Source organism: Fringilla coelebs (assembly GCF_963513975.1).
Source record: "Fringilla coelebs genome assembly, chromosome: 6".
Lineage (NCBI taxonomy): Eukaryota > Metazoa > Chordata > Aves > Passeriformes > Fringillidae > Fringilla > Fringilla coelebs.
In genome coordinates, this window is record NC_140034.1 from 39,409,094 (window position 1) to 39,422,197 (window position 13,104).

The 13,104-nt window shown below is 46.1% G+C and overlaps 1 protein-coding gene across 5 annotated transcripts in view; it reads left to right on the forward strand.

The window, feature by feature from the left end:
* Positions 1-78: 78 nt before the first annotated feature.
* The window catches only part of NR1H3 (nuclear receptor subfamily 1 group H member 3), a 30,325-nt gene continuing 17,299 nt past the window's right edge, over positions 79-13,104 (forward strand). The window contains exon 1 of one of the 5 annotated variants that reach the window (XM_084207433.1): positions 79-181. The gene's annotated coding sequence lies outside the window, so the exon portion shown is untranslated. Of the gene's footprint in view, positions 267-1,322; positions 1,480-6,679; positions 6,781-11,106; positions 11,123-13,104 lie in introns of those variants that run through there. The other 4 variants (XM_084207432.1, XM_084207431.1, XM_084207434.1 and 1 more) reach the window with 4 other exon arrangements.

Genomic DNA, 13,104 nt, shown 5'->3' on the forward strand with positions numbered 1-13,104 from the left:
GCGCACAGCCCCGTCCGCGCTCCCGGCGCTGCGCCCGCCCCCGAGGGGGAGGATCCCGGCGGCGGGACAGCCCCGCTCAGCCCCCTGAGCAGCCGCGTCGGGCCCTCCGGGCTGGCGGTGCCGAGTTCTGCTGTCAGCCCTCTGGAGGCTTCGCCCCGGGCTGCAGCCGCGGAGGCGCTCGGTAGGAGCGGCGGGAATGAGGGCGCGGCGGTGTCACCCCCGCCGCAGCTTCGCTCTAGGACACGAGGTTTCAGTGTTCTGACGCTGTGCGTGTGCTCCTGGGTAAACTCGTGGGCAGAAGTGGGGAAGGCGGCCTGGCGCGCACTGCCCGGCAGCCGTGGGTCGCTAATCGTCGCATCCCTCGGGCCAGCCTGAGGATGCCCGTGTGGAATGGAAAGGTGCTGCTGCTCTTGGCTCTTGGCAGAGGCTGCCCAGCGTTGGCAGGTTTTGCCCAGTTTTGGTTGTTTACGAAACTTGGTCGAGTATGAGACGAAATCCGGCTTCTGCTGCTGCCTGTGCATCCGCTGGATCGTTGGCCGAGGATCTCGTAGGTGCCGTGTAGAGGAAAAAATCATAGGCAGTTAAACGAATTTAGTGCTACCTAGTGTTTGTCTGCGCGCCGAAGTGCATAGAGGGCGGTGAATGAGGTTCTCAGCTTTCTCTTTTTTAAGGAAAGAAGGAAACATGGCTCTCGCGTTTGCAAAGAAGTCTTTGGAGTCATGAAGCACAGCGGCTCATAACCAAGCTCTTTGGTACCTGTTTATTTGTTTAAAACTTTCCGTAGTTTGCAGCGTTAGAAATTTGTGCGTAAGGTCTCAGTAAGGGGGCCAAATAGTTTGTGAAGCAGGGGCGTTATTTCAGGGCAGAATTGGTGCAATACACGAGGCTCAGCTGGACAGAATACCGTGTTTAATTTGCTCATGCTCGAATGCTTAGTGAATTTAAACTGAATTCTGTTTCCTATCTCTAGGACGGCACGAAGCCGCGTTCATTTTTAACTCTGTTTACCGATACCGCACCACTGAGGAAGTTCTTGGCGAATGCTGGAAGGAAAAGGTTTTCTGCGGAGGGGGAACCGCGCTGTTCCTGCGGCACCTGCTTTGGGATTGTTGTGTTGTTACAGCTGGTTTTGCTCCGCCGCTGCGGGCTGAGCTGAGGGCGGGCAGGCGGTGAGGCCGGCGGGCGCGGCGCGGGAGGGGGCTCCGGGCCCCCGTGCTGTCCCACGGCTCGGGGATCACCCGCGCCAGGAGCCTTCGCGTCCCGCGGGACCCGCGGGGGCGGAGCGGGGCGGGCGGCGCCTGCACGTGACCCGGGCCCGCGTGACATCACGGCAGCTCCGCCGCGGCGCCGGGAAGAACGCCGGCAAGAGCGCCGGGAGCAGCGCCGGGCCGGGCCGCGCCGCCCCTCCCGCCCGCGGCTCGGGCACCTGCGCCACGGGGGGCGGCGGCCGCGCATCGCCGGGAGCCGCGGCCTGCGCCGGTAACTTTTCCTGCTGGCTCTGGGGGCGGCGGCGTCTCCTCGCCGCCCGCGGCGCCGTGACTCACGGCCGGGGACGTGGACGCGCTGTCCCGCCCCGCGGCCTGCGCCGACCCGAGCGCCGCAGCGTTCCCTGCGACCCGGAGTCGGGGGCGCAGCGCCGCCCGTCCGCGTCGTGCTGCCGGCCGGGCCGGGCTGGGCGGCGCTGGAAGGTGCTGGAAGGAAGAGGGACGGCGGCGGCCCATCCCGCTGAGGCACCCGTGGTCTGGCGGGGTGCGGGCGGGCCGGCGGACGGGAGGGAAGGGGTCACTCTCTCAGCCCGGGTTCGGAGCCCAGCGCCGGCCGTAATGCGCGGTGTCCCGGCGGGGTCTGAGCGGTCGCGCTGTCGGAGGGAGTCCCTTTGCTAAGGGGGTCGGAGGCGTCTGGGGAGCGGTGTCAGTTTCTCGTGGCTGTCAGTTTGTCGTGCATCTGAAGAGCCCGGGTTTCTGTCTGCTGTCTCCGGAGGTGCTGTCAGGAGATGTTTACTGGCTTTGTGGTAACTTGTTAGCTTTCCTCTCTGCTCAACTTGAAGTTCTCTGTGTCATTCACCTGTTGCATCCTGTCAGCCCAGGTCGTGCGTTTTCCAGGACAGAAACTTGTCTGTACGGCTGTTAGTTTGCAAGGTGCTGTTTAAAAGTAGCTTTGCTTACACTGGTGGTTACTCTTCATTGTGCTGTTTCACTGATGCTTATGCTACTAAAATCCCCAGATCTGTCAAGACAGGATTTCGTTATGGGCTGGAAGCAAACCTTGGATCACTGAAAGAGAAATGCTCTGTCTCCTGAAAATTCCTTCCATTCTTTTTTTTTTTTCCTAAAGGGACAGCTGGGCCCTTCCCTGCAAGGCTTTTTTTGAGGGAGTCTCCAACACTGAGTCACGTTTCTGACTAACAATTTGGATCACTGTGTGTCAGACAGTTTCTGGCTATGACTGCAGGTTATGTTTGTCTGTAGGGAAGAGTCCTCTCGGATCTGCTTCATGTTCCAAGATACATTGAGTTGAGCTGCTGTTCTGGCTGTCAGAGAGAGGGCTATACCTGAGGACAAACAAAAGAAAACAGAAACCCTAGCTTTTATTTCCTTTACTGAGTGGTGGACTTGATTTTTTAATTGAGTCTGAATCAAGACATAACACCCTTGCTGAAATAGAAAAGCATTCCTTATATTTTAATTATGGAAATAAAAACAGTTGGAAAAGTTCAGCCGGTTGTTGCTGAGCTCTACCCTTTTATCATTTGGGTTGTGGAAAGAGGGCATTGCATGTGGTGCACATTGTGCAAGGACCAGGTGGAGATTTGCCTTGGTACACTTCTTTGTCACTGCACCTGCGGCATATTCACCATAAGATACTGCTGCTGCAAGGCTTGTAAGGGTAGACAGGCTTGTGGCTTCCTGGTGTGACCCCTTCCTGGAATCTAGCACTTGCAGTAATACTTTCTCATATATGAATATGCCCATGCATTCTTTTTCATAAAGGTAGGCCAGCTTTTGCAGGAGAAAAAACAGGGTGAAAATATTTAACTGCTTTCTCCCAAACCCCCCAAAATAAAAGATGGAGGAAATAAACCTAAACCAACCTGAGGGAGGATAGAAAATGGGTCATTTTGGAGCTGCATGAGAGTTCTGTAGCCGCCAGAGGAAAGTTGCCCTGTTGTGAAGGGATGCAGGGAGAAGTACCACAGCAGGGAGTATATCTATATAAATTGCCTAATCTAAAAAAATATGGACAGGAAACTTTATCACAGAATTAGTGTGTCCTGGCAGTGTGCCTGGGGTTGCTCTCGCTTGCTGTTTCCAGTTACTGCTGCTGCAGCTCCCTGTGCCTTGTCAGCATGTTTCCCTTACCAGCTGGCTGTGCAGGGAGGCAGGGGAGGCTATGCAGGACAGGCGTGCAGCCGTACAAATACAGAGCAGGAGTTTACTGCCTTGTCCCTGTCTTACACCTGCAGGAAGAGTCGTGTTTCCAGTGTGGTAAAGTGCATTTGATTGTTATGACTTTCTTTTCCTTTCTCTTGGATTAGTCCTCACAACTCGGCATTTTTGTTCTGAGGCATTTTTGTTCTGAGCAAATTTTGCTGTTGTTGAATGTTAGCTCAAGTGGTGATGGTCTCACATCTTAGAAGTATGTCTCTTGTAATTAGATCTGGCCTGTGATTGTATGGTTGTCAAGACTGACAGTTTTCAAAATTTCAAGTTTTGAATTTAAAAATCTTTAACTCCTGATGTTTTTCAGAAGTTGTGATTCCATCTGTCTAAGGAAGAGTATAGAATATAATGTGCTTTGTCTTGGGTGCATTGAAGGATGATCCTGCTTTCTGCTCTGGAAGCAGCTGCTGTGAAAGTCTCATTGTTGCAGATGTGTGGGTCTTTGCATGTTGAATAGGAAAGCTTATCAGATTGTTTGTCACTCTCCCTCTTTTCCCTCCCCCACCAAGTAATGAGATTCACACACCTGACAGCCTTGGAGAAAAGTCAGTCTTCCAGAACTGTCATAGGTGTTCCTGCCCATTGCTGTGGGGGTTGAACCTACTTGATTTTTTAGGTCCATTCGACACCATTTTATGATTCTATACAAAGACACTTTGTTTCATTGGGGGAGAATGTTCTGCTGATCTTCTGTAGGATGTGTTAACTTGTTTTCCTTACAGCATAATAACTCAGGAAGGCAGAGTCACATTCTCTTGGCTGTGGGAACTGTCTCGGTGTGAAGGGAGGGAGGGAATTTAGGAAGGAATTCAGGGGAATGCTTCCTTCTGATAGGTGCAGGTCTGCATTAAGGCTTATAAACAGGTTGAATTTGGTCATTAGATCATACTTTTGCCAGTATGCAAGGACTGTGTTTGACTTAGCATTTTCATTGTAGTTACTTCATGTTTGAGTGTTTAATATTGTTAAATGAAAAGAGACTGTCCGTGTTCAGTCAGACCTTAAAAATATATCAGTTAGAAATGATACAATGGCTTCCTTTAGCATTCCTGTGTCAATTTTGTTCTGTGACTTCCTATGACCAAATACTTTTTTTCCATATTTGGAACACAGACAAATTTCTTTCTTGTGTTCCCGCTGAAAGGGAGACACTCTTAAAGCTAGTGTAACTTGTACATTTATATCTGGAGATCTCAAAACCAGATATCCTGTAAAGCAAAATTACTTTCTTTATGGAGTGTCAAAAAGAAAATATTAAGGTGATTTACATAATTTTGGTGTAATATTATAAATCACTTTGAAGTATGCACTGTCAAATTCTTAACAATCTTATTTGGGGAGGACAAAGGTTAACTAAGGTAGTGCACGGAGGAGAGCAGAGCGTTGCAGATCTTCCCAGTAGGTTTAAGGAGGGGAAACCCCCCCCCGTTTATTTAGTGGGAAGTCGGTGAAGAAATGAAGAGAAAATGTTAGAGAATGAGAAATCTAATTTTTGTTTTGAGCGAAACTAGTGCCTATTAGGATTAAGTAGGAGAACTAACTTGTGGGATGTGAGAATTGAAGCAATTTAAAAGATGTGTTGCAGAGTCAGGTTATATTGTGTACTCATAGAAACCTCTCTGAGATGTAAATAAGGTGTTAGGTGAGTATCAGACTGATTGCTAAAGCACATGACTGACAAGAGAGTAGGTGTCTCCTGGCATATAAGGCTTTCTAGTTTGTTTTAAGATTTAAAAAATATTGGCAAATATGCTTACAAAATTTCTTGAAACCAATAGGGTGTGGAAGTCATATCCTCTCTCCCTCCAGGCAGCAGGCCAGTGTTGGCCCACTGGTCCTCCTGCAGCTATGAGGCAAACAAGGTCGATTGGTTTAAATCAAGGCTTCCTACTTGTTGATAGAAATCATGATTAAAGTTAGTGATTTAAATAATTTATTTAAAGTTTCGTTTGCATTTGGTAATTTCTTAAAATGCAACTTTAATCTAATCAGTTAGGCTCATCTATTATTGCTTCTTGCCAAACAGGATGATACGTGTATCTGCATATATATATTTATGCTATTATATCACAGTAAATGTTTACATTACAGTTGTGATGTAATTACTTGCTGAATTTCTTTTCCCATGACTTGTACAAAACTGCATTTGAATAAAAAGGTCAAATCAAATATGCGCTTTTTTATACTCATACTATAATCACACAAATCATGCGCTGGATACATAAGAGAAAATATCCTTGCTGGAGCGTGCTATTGAAGAACTGATTCTATCAGGGTAATGTTATCTGTATTTAGCAGAACAAACTGGTTAGTTTTGGTAATTGTCTCTTTCCAGATCTTAGATTGAGCATAACTCATCGTTCCTTGTCTTGTTTTCATTTGGAGACTGTAAGAGAGGTAGCTTCCACACATTTTATACTGCCTGCACCACCTTTGAGTGAACTGAATTAATTTAATAAGTGAATTGAAGAAACTAATCTCTGCCTTTTTAAGAAAGAATTGTTTTGTACTGACTCTGCAGACTTCATGACTTTCTCGAGTTTTGAGTTAGACTTTTTAAACATTCTCCAGTAGCCATGTCCTGCTTGAATAGGGCCTGCGTGTGTTTGTTTAAATGGTTGTTTTAGATTTCATCACAATTTGCCATTGACTTAGAAAATAAATTAACAAGTGTAATCTTGAAAACTGTGTGTAAAACCAGTTCAAAGGAAAATGTTTGGAATTTAAGTATTCTCATCTAGAGCTCTTAGGAGATGAGCGTGAACAGGTAGGCTTCTCTGTAGAATGTCTTGGTTGCCACAGACATACATGCAGAAATATGCCAGCCCCCAAAGGACTCCACATGCCTTGCCAGAGATTTTTGCCGGAGGATTTCACAGCCAGAGATGCACTTGTAGTGGCTTTTTGCACATCTGCCAGCACAAGCTCACATGCAGCTTTGTGTGGGCACATGAACTTGCACTGGAGCAGCCTTTGGGACTTGCTGTGGTGGTGCGTGCCTTGACATGCAGGCACACATGCACACTCAGAGTCCTGTGGGCAGCCCTCAGCAGCGTGCATTGGCTTGCATGAGAAGTGCCACCGACGCAGGGCAGCTCAGGCTCAGCCAGCTGCAAGCTTCAAGAGTAGAAGGAGAAGCTGTCGCCTGGCCCTCAAAAAGCAACTTTGTGATTCTAGTCTTCTGATTGACTGCTTCCCACCTTTGGCCGTTGTGTGCAGGAAAGGAATAATATGTTGATTTCTCTGAAAGGGCTAGGAAGAAGTTCAAAAGATGGCTTTTGTGCTTGCAGCTGGTGAGATGGACATTCTCAGGCATCTTCATGTCTGGACAGGAAGCCAGGTAAGGATATGATAGGTAAGGATATGATTTAAGGTGTGTGTAGTATGAGGACAGGCAAGGTTGCACTAATGCACCTTTAAGGAAGGTGTCAGAACCCCTTCCTTAGGAAAGGAAGAGGGAACTTCTGTTGTGAGGAGCATTTTAAAATGAAAAATAAAAATTTAAAATGTAGGATATAGAATAACATACAAGGTAGCCTGTGTTATCAGTATGTGTCTGAAAAGCAGGGACATAACTTTAAGGGCATTTTCTAAAGAGCTGCTTTTAAGCAGCAGACGGGGTGAAGGTTGAAGAAAAAAACAAGAAGAGACTGCAGACTTTTTTCTCCTTTGTTTCAGTATCATCTTCCACTGCTACTCCCTGATACTTGCTCTGGGTGGTGCCTTTAGCAGTGTCCCAGAATCAGTGGGCCATCCACACCCTTCTTCCTTGACACAAGGATCAAAATAAGAAATGGAGCCACTTGTTGGCTTAGTCCCATCGCCTACTCCCACACAGTTGTATATGTGCTGCAATTTGCAGCCTTGATCTTGGAATTGCACTTATTTCTGAGAAGTCAGGGTTGTAGGAGTGCTCTGATAGGATAACGCTTGCTGGCTTTCTGCAGACTCTGCTGGAGCATCAGTCTTTGTAGGATCACTGGCTTCTCATTTGTCCTTGGGTCATGTGTGATGGCTCCCTTCTTGTGGCAGGGTTGTGCCAGAGTTGGGAGTAGACTGCACTCCTTGCAGCGGGATGCTTGTGACAAACTCAGATGTTCTAACGGTTACGTTCTTTGCGTTTTTCTGTTAAAACTTCTGTGCAGACTTTCATTCTGTTCTGAGCTGTTATTGGGGCAATAGGAAAACATTGTTCTGTTAGCATCCCTGGTCTCTGTGTACCTTGGTAGTGCACTTTGTGCATGGATGAGGGAGAGGCCTCCTGGGCGCTTGGAGACAACCTGTGAGGAGAGTAGGTGGCTCTGTTTTCCCGGCTGGTGGGTGTGCCGGCAGCGCAGCCATTTCACTGGCTGGGGTTTGAGCGGTGGATTCTGTCCGGCTCTGGACTGTTTTCGAGCTGAGTATTTGTGGTGATGTCAGGCAGTGTGAGAAGGGAACATGACTTGGCAGGACAAAGTCTGCAGAAAGTTCAGCTCCACATTTGGCCAAGAGCCTCGAAGGCAATGAGATTGACACACACATTCTGCTACACAGCCTGTCACACGCCCTCTCACATGCTCCCTTCCTGTCACACAGATCTCTTTATCTCACTTTCAGACCTTTAACCCTTCCCTCCTAGCTTCTCCTTGGTGGGTTTATAAAACTCAGAGAAGTCTTCCGTATTTTGTTGATACTGTACCTTGTAAGGGTTCAGTTGCAATGACCCCCAAAGCAGAAATAGCCTATACAGGCCAGAATCCAGAAGAGTAGTCAAAAGCAGGACAAGTTTACTTTGCAGCAAAGCTCTTAATAGTCCTTTATTCTGACCTGCCCCCCTCTGCTAGTCTTCACTGTGTTTCTTGGCAGCTCTTCTGATCTCCTTCATTGCTGTGCTGCAGTCTTCTGGGTGATCTGTGTTTGGATAGGTATATCTGCAACCCTGCCTCTCTCCTCCTGCTCTTCTAAGAGCAGTATTAGCAAAACCCAACAAAATAGATCCCTGATGATGCTTGAGTGGGGAATATACTACTAGTTAGGCTTACTCTGAAACAGTTTAATACTGTTACAGTATCCCTCTGATGTGTTCTTTGTGTGGATATTTCAGTAGTACTGTAATTTCTCCCTGACCTCTGTGCTACATCTAGGGATGATCCTTCTATGAATGGGAATCAGTGCTTTTCCCCTACTGCCCTGAAGGGAATCTTAATGAGTTTCCTGCCTGTTTTGCAATCCAGTACTGTATTTCTGGTTTGCCTATGAGCGGTAGTATTTGTTTTGATTGATGCTTTTGGGTGGAATGGTGTTTGGATACAAAGTGTTATATAGAGACATTATTAAGAGGTTGTTTCCCAGAAGCAATCTTGTATCACTTATGTGATACAAGATGCAAAAAGATGTGCAGTATGCTAATGGCAGTACTCCTGGGGTGGGAGGAAAGGAGGAAGTCAGTAAAATGAACAGTTTTACTGTAAGCAGCCTTCCCCTTCTGTTCTTTCCTCTTCTGCTTCTCTTCTCCATGTCCTCTAATTTCATAGCTGGTAGAGGATGGAGAAGACCAGTTTGAAAGAGAACGTAGTCTGGACAAGGGGTAGGAGTTGAGAGCTTTTAATTGCTCTTTTTGCTTATCTTTTTGGCTTTGCCATGATATATGCTATGGCTTTGTCTCTTTTGTCATCTTGTCTTGCTGATAAAATAGTGCAGCTGCTTATTTTTTTGCCTTTATCTGTTTGAGTAGCTCAGTGCAGTTAGTGGTCTGTGCCCTGTTCCTGCTCAGAGGAGTCAACAGCAGTTTGAGGTTCTGTGTTGAAGAGATGCACTGAGACAGCCTGGGGAGCTGAGGAGATTTCCCTTGATAAAACGTGCTTGGCAGGAATAGGCATGTATCATGAAATACTGTTCTCTTACTGCATAGTTGAGATGAAATAATTTTTTAAGGAAACAGGTAAAAAAACCCAGTATGTTGTGGCATTATTTATCACTACCATTTTCTATCTGCAGAAAAAAGGCTTGCAGTGCTCTTTTATAGACATAATCTTATTGGTCCTCTTATTCCTTATGGAGTAGGTTTAGCCCTTTTCCCTGGCATTTCCGCTACCAGGATGTTATTTTGGGTATTTTTTTTTTTCCTTAAAGTTCTGATCTCTTGCTTCAGATTGGAAATAGCGTTGGGGTGACTTCTCAAATCTGCTGTGAATCAGACTCATGTTTCCCTGAAGCCAGGCTATAACGTCTGTGGGACTAAGGGTCATAAAGGAGGAATGTAAGATCCATGGTGGAATTTTTGTTCTGTAATATGGTGCTCCCAGAAAAGTCCACAATTATTGAAGAGAGAGGCTTCTCTAATTCTCCCCACTTTCTTCCAACTTCTATGCAAGCCACATTTTAAAAAAACCTGCTTTTTGGACCTAGTTGGTTATTTTCATTGCTTCTGATCTCGGTGACACTATTACTTCATGTCTCTTTTAAACTCTGTTCTCTGGGAAGAAAAAGGAAGCCCTGAGTTATAAAACTGTTGCTTCAAAGAATGCCTGACTGTTATGTTTTGCTTAGCTATGTATAATGGTGCAGAGCAAGATATTGATGGCTGAGTAAATATAGAGAAGGCATCCAGAAAGAAACTGAGTCTGTGGTCCTGTTTTCCATGATGTCATGCAGTGGCATTTATAAAAAAATGGAGGTGGTGGGGTCAGATTGCATTTTTGGCCTTCAAGTAGGATGTGATGAGCTATTGCTGCATGAAGGGTGTGTAAGAGCTGGTCAGCAGCAGGATTAATGAGCTACAGACACCTCAACTTTAATTTTCCAAATTGAAGGGGGATTTTGTTAGCAGATTATTTTATAGTAGGAAGTTTTGTTGGTTGCTTGAACACTTTTTACATTTGGGGTTTGTTGTTTTGTGGTGGTTTTGTTTTTGTGTTTTTTTTTTTTTTTTTTTTTTTTTTTTTTTTTTTTTTTTTTTTTGTTGGTGTTGGTGATGTGTGTATCTAGTGTTGTGGTTAGAAATGTGAAGGAATGACATTATTAGCCGTTACAGGGACCGTAGAAAGGAAAACAGACATGTAAACCAAAACCATGTTTGCATAGATACATGTGCAAGGGGAAAAAAGGACTTACTGCTAGGATAGCTACATTTGCTTAGAGTACTGGCAAAAGAAGGTTGTTTCCAATTTAAAGTGAATTTCCATAGGAAAATTTGCTTTTACAGTTGATGATGACACATTCTGTGGACCAGGACCCAGGCTGGATTCCCTCCCTTCTGCTTCCCCAGAAGTGGCACAAAGCTGCCCTTTGCTTTTTGTTAGCAGGAAGGGGGCAGCTGCTCTGAGTGTTTCATCCTCCTGGGAGGAGCACAGATGGAATTTTTCCTGTAGGAAGCCCCTATCAGAGACTGAATTGTGCTTCCTGCCATCTGAAGGTCGGTGCTGATAGTGGTGTTGAGCTGTCAGTGAGCTGGAGTCGTGGCCAGACACAGGGGATTATTGCAGTTCAGCTACGAACAGCGAGTTCTGCTCATGTTCATCCCTGTGAGTGCTGCAAAAGTTGGTGTCCCTCTAAAGTGACTCTGCTTTGTCTCCTCCCCATGTTGAGAAACTGGCTACGCAGCTCATCTGGCCAGACAGAACTGAGGGGGGTGACTTGTCGATTTACAGGATGGCTTGGAGGGGAGGATGGAGGGCTGCTGCTGCTGTCACATCTTCCTTGCTGTAAGCCTGTGCATGCCCTGGTTTTGGCCATTCCTGAGGTAGCTGTACTTTGGTTAGCTAGAAACTTGAAAACTGAGGTGACAGTATAAAGCCTAGAAGTGTTTAGAGATTTTTTTAATCCAGATGAGGGTTGTGTTGTTTTCCAGAGTTCAAAGGAACTTGTGTCAATGGCCTTTTAAAGGAATTTCATGGCAGCAAGGTGGCTATATCACTCCTGATATGACTTGTTACTCATTTCCAGTTCATTAACCAGAGAAAAGTCTTATCTTCTTACCATAATCCCTTCCGCCCTCTCCTTGTTTCCCTCCCCTCTCTCTCTTCCCTTCCCTCTTCTTCTCACTCTTCCCCTATCCACTTGTCTGCCTCTTTCTGTCTCCCGTTGTCAGAGGGAGTAATATTTCCTTACAAACAGGAAGAGAGGCGGGAGCAGCCCTGTGTGCAGTGTGAATGAACTCCAATAACCTCGTCTCCTTTCTCCTCCACTCAGTTGCAGAACCAAGGACATCTGGCAATTGGGAGAGAGGGAGGGAGGGAAAATAAAGGCACAGTCCATTTCAGGATCTTACCCACCCTGAAAGTAGTCACATGTATGCTGTCTTTTCCTCTTGCTCCTTCTGTTGACCTGGCTCTCTTTAATCAGACAGAAACCAAGAGTTGAAGGGAAGGGCAAACCCGATACCTCAGCCTTTGCCAGGCACGGTATAATGAGAGGCAGGTGAGAGAGCAGGGAGCACCTGCTTCTGGATGAGGCATGTGAGAAGGAGAGCTGACTTGCAAAACAGTTGCTGTTGGGGGTGAGCTTTGCAGAGCCTGTAGTTCCCTGGGTGGGACTGGAGTCAGCGCATTCCATCATCTGATTTAAAATTTGGGAAGCTGTATTTCTAAAATGAGGGAAGTCCACAGGTTCTGCAGGAAAGAAACAAATATTGTACTCTGCAGATTGTGGACAAGGAGCAGGTTTCATTTTTTGGACTTTTTATGTGGAACAAAGCAGAAGTACTTTAGGCTTATTCTGCCCTGTTTTATTGCACTGTGTTTGGTCATACAGTTGTGCCTTAAGATTCTAATTCACTTTCCTAACCCATTTATTCAATTATTTCAGTCCTACATCCTTCTTGCCTTATGTAGGGTGAAACTGGCTTGGAACTCCTGTTGCTACCATTGTTTGTTTATAATAGACACTTCACCCACAGAATACCTAAGTCATACCAAGTTCAGATTCATAAATCTCCATAGAAATCTTTGTATTTTGGTTGTAGTTATAAGGTCTAATTCTAGAAGGAAAGTTATGGAGACTTCCAGTCTCCCAGAACTCAGCTTTAGGGTGTTTTTCTGTAATAGCCAGGCTTTTCCCTTCTCAGTGTTCTTTTAGACGTACTGTCTTTCAGAGTTAACACCTTTCAGGAAACCATAGTTACACCTTTCTTCTCTTCCCAGTACTCTTTCAACCAAGTGACATACATTTGTTTATTTTAATCTTTTCAGTTGTTAGTCACTTCTGCTGTTGTTCTCTGAACTTTGTGGTGGTTTCCATGCCTGACCTGGGTAGGAGACAGCATGTCTTGTGTTGAGACCAAACGAAACCCAGTGAGAGCTGGATGCTGCAGTGAGCCCACTTCAAAGGGAGAGACAAATGCCTGGGCAAAGACCATGTCAGGAATCAGCAAAGTTATGGGTAATAAAGGAGTTGGTCAGCAGCAGGAGTAAAACCCAAAGTAAGGCGGGGGACAGGGGGAAGGAGTCAGGGTTTGGAACTGAACTAGGGAGGGAGAGGTGGCAATTAAGACCCTTAATTTGAGGGCAAGAGACTGGAACACAGCTGCACAGCTGGGAGTGACTTGTAGGACTCTTCTGCATAATTGTCAATGGTGACAACAACTTAAAAGGCTTACAAAGCAATGCTACAGTCTTGGACCGCTGCTCATGGTCAGCTGAAGCTTAGCTGGACAGCAAATGAAAGCAATCAGGAGGCTGTCGCTTTT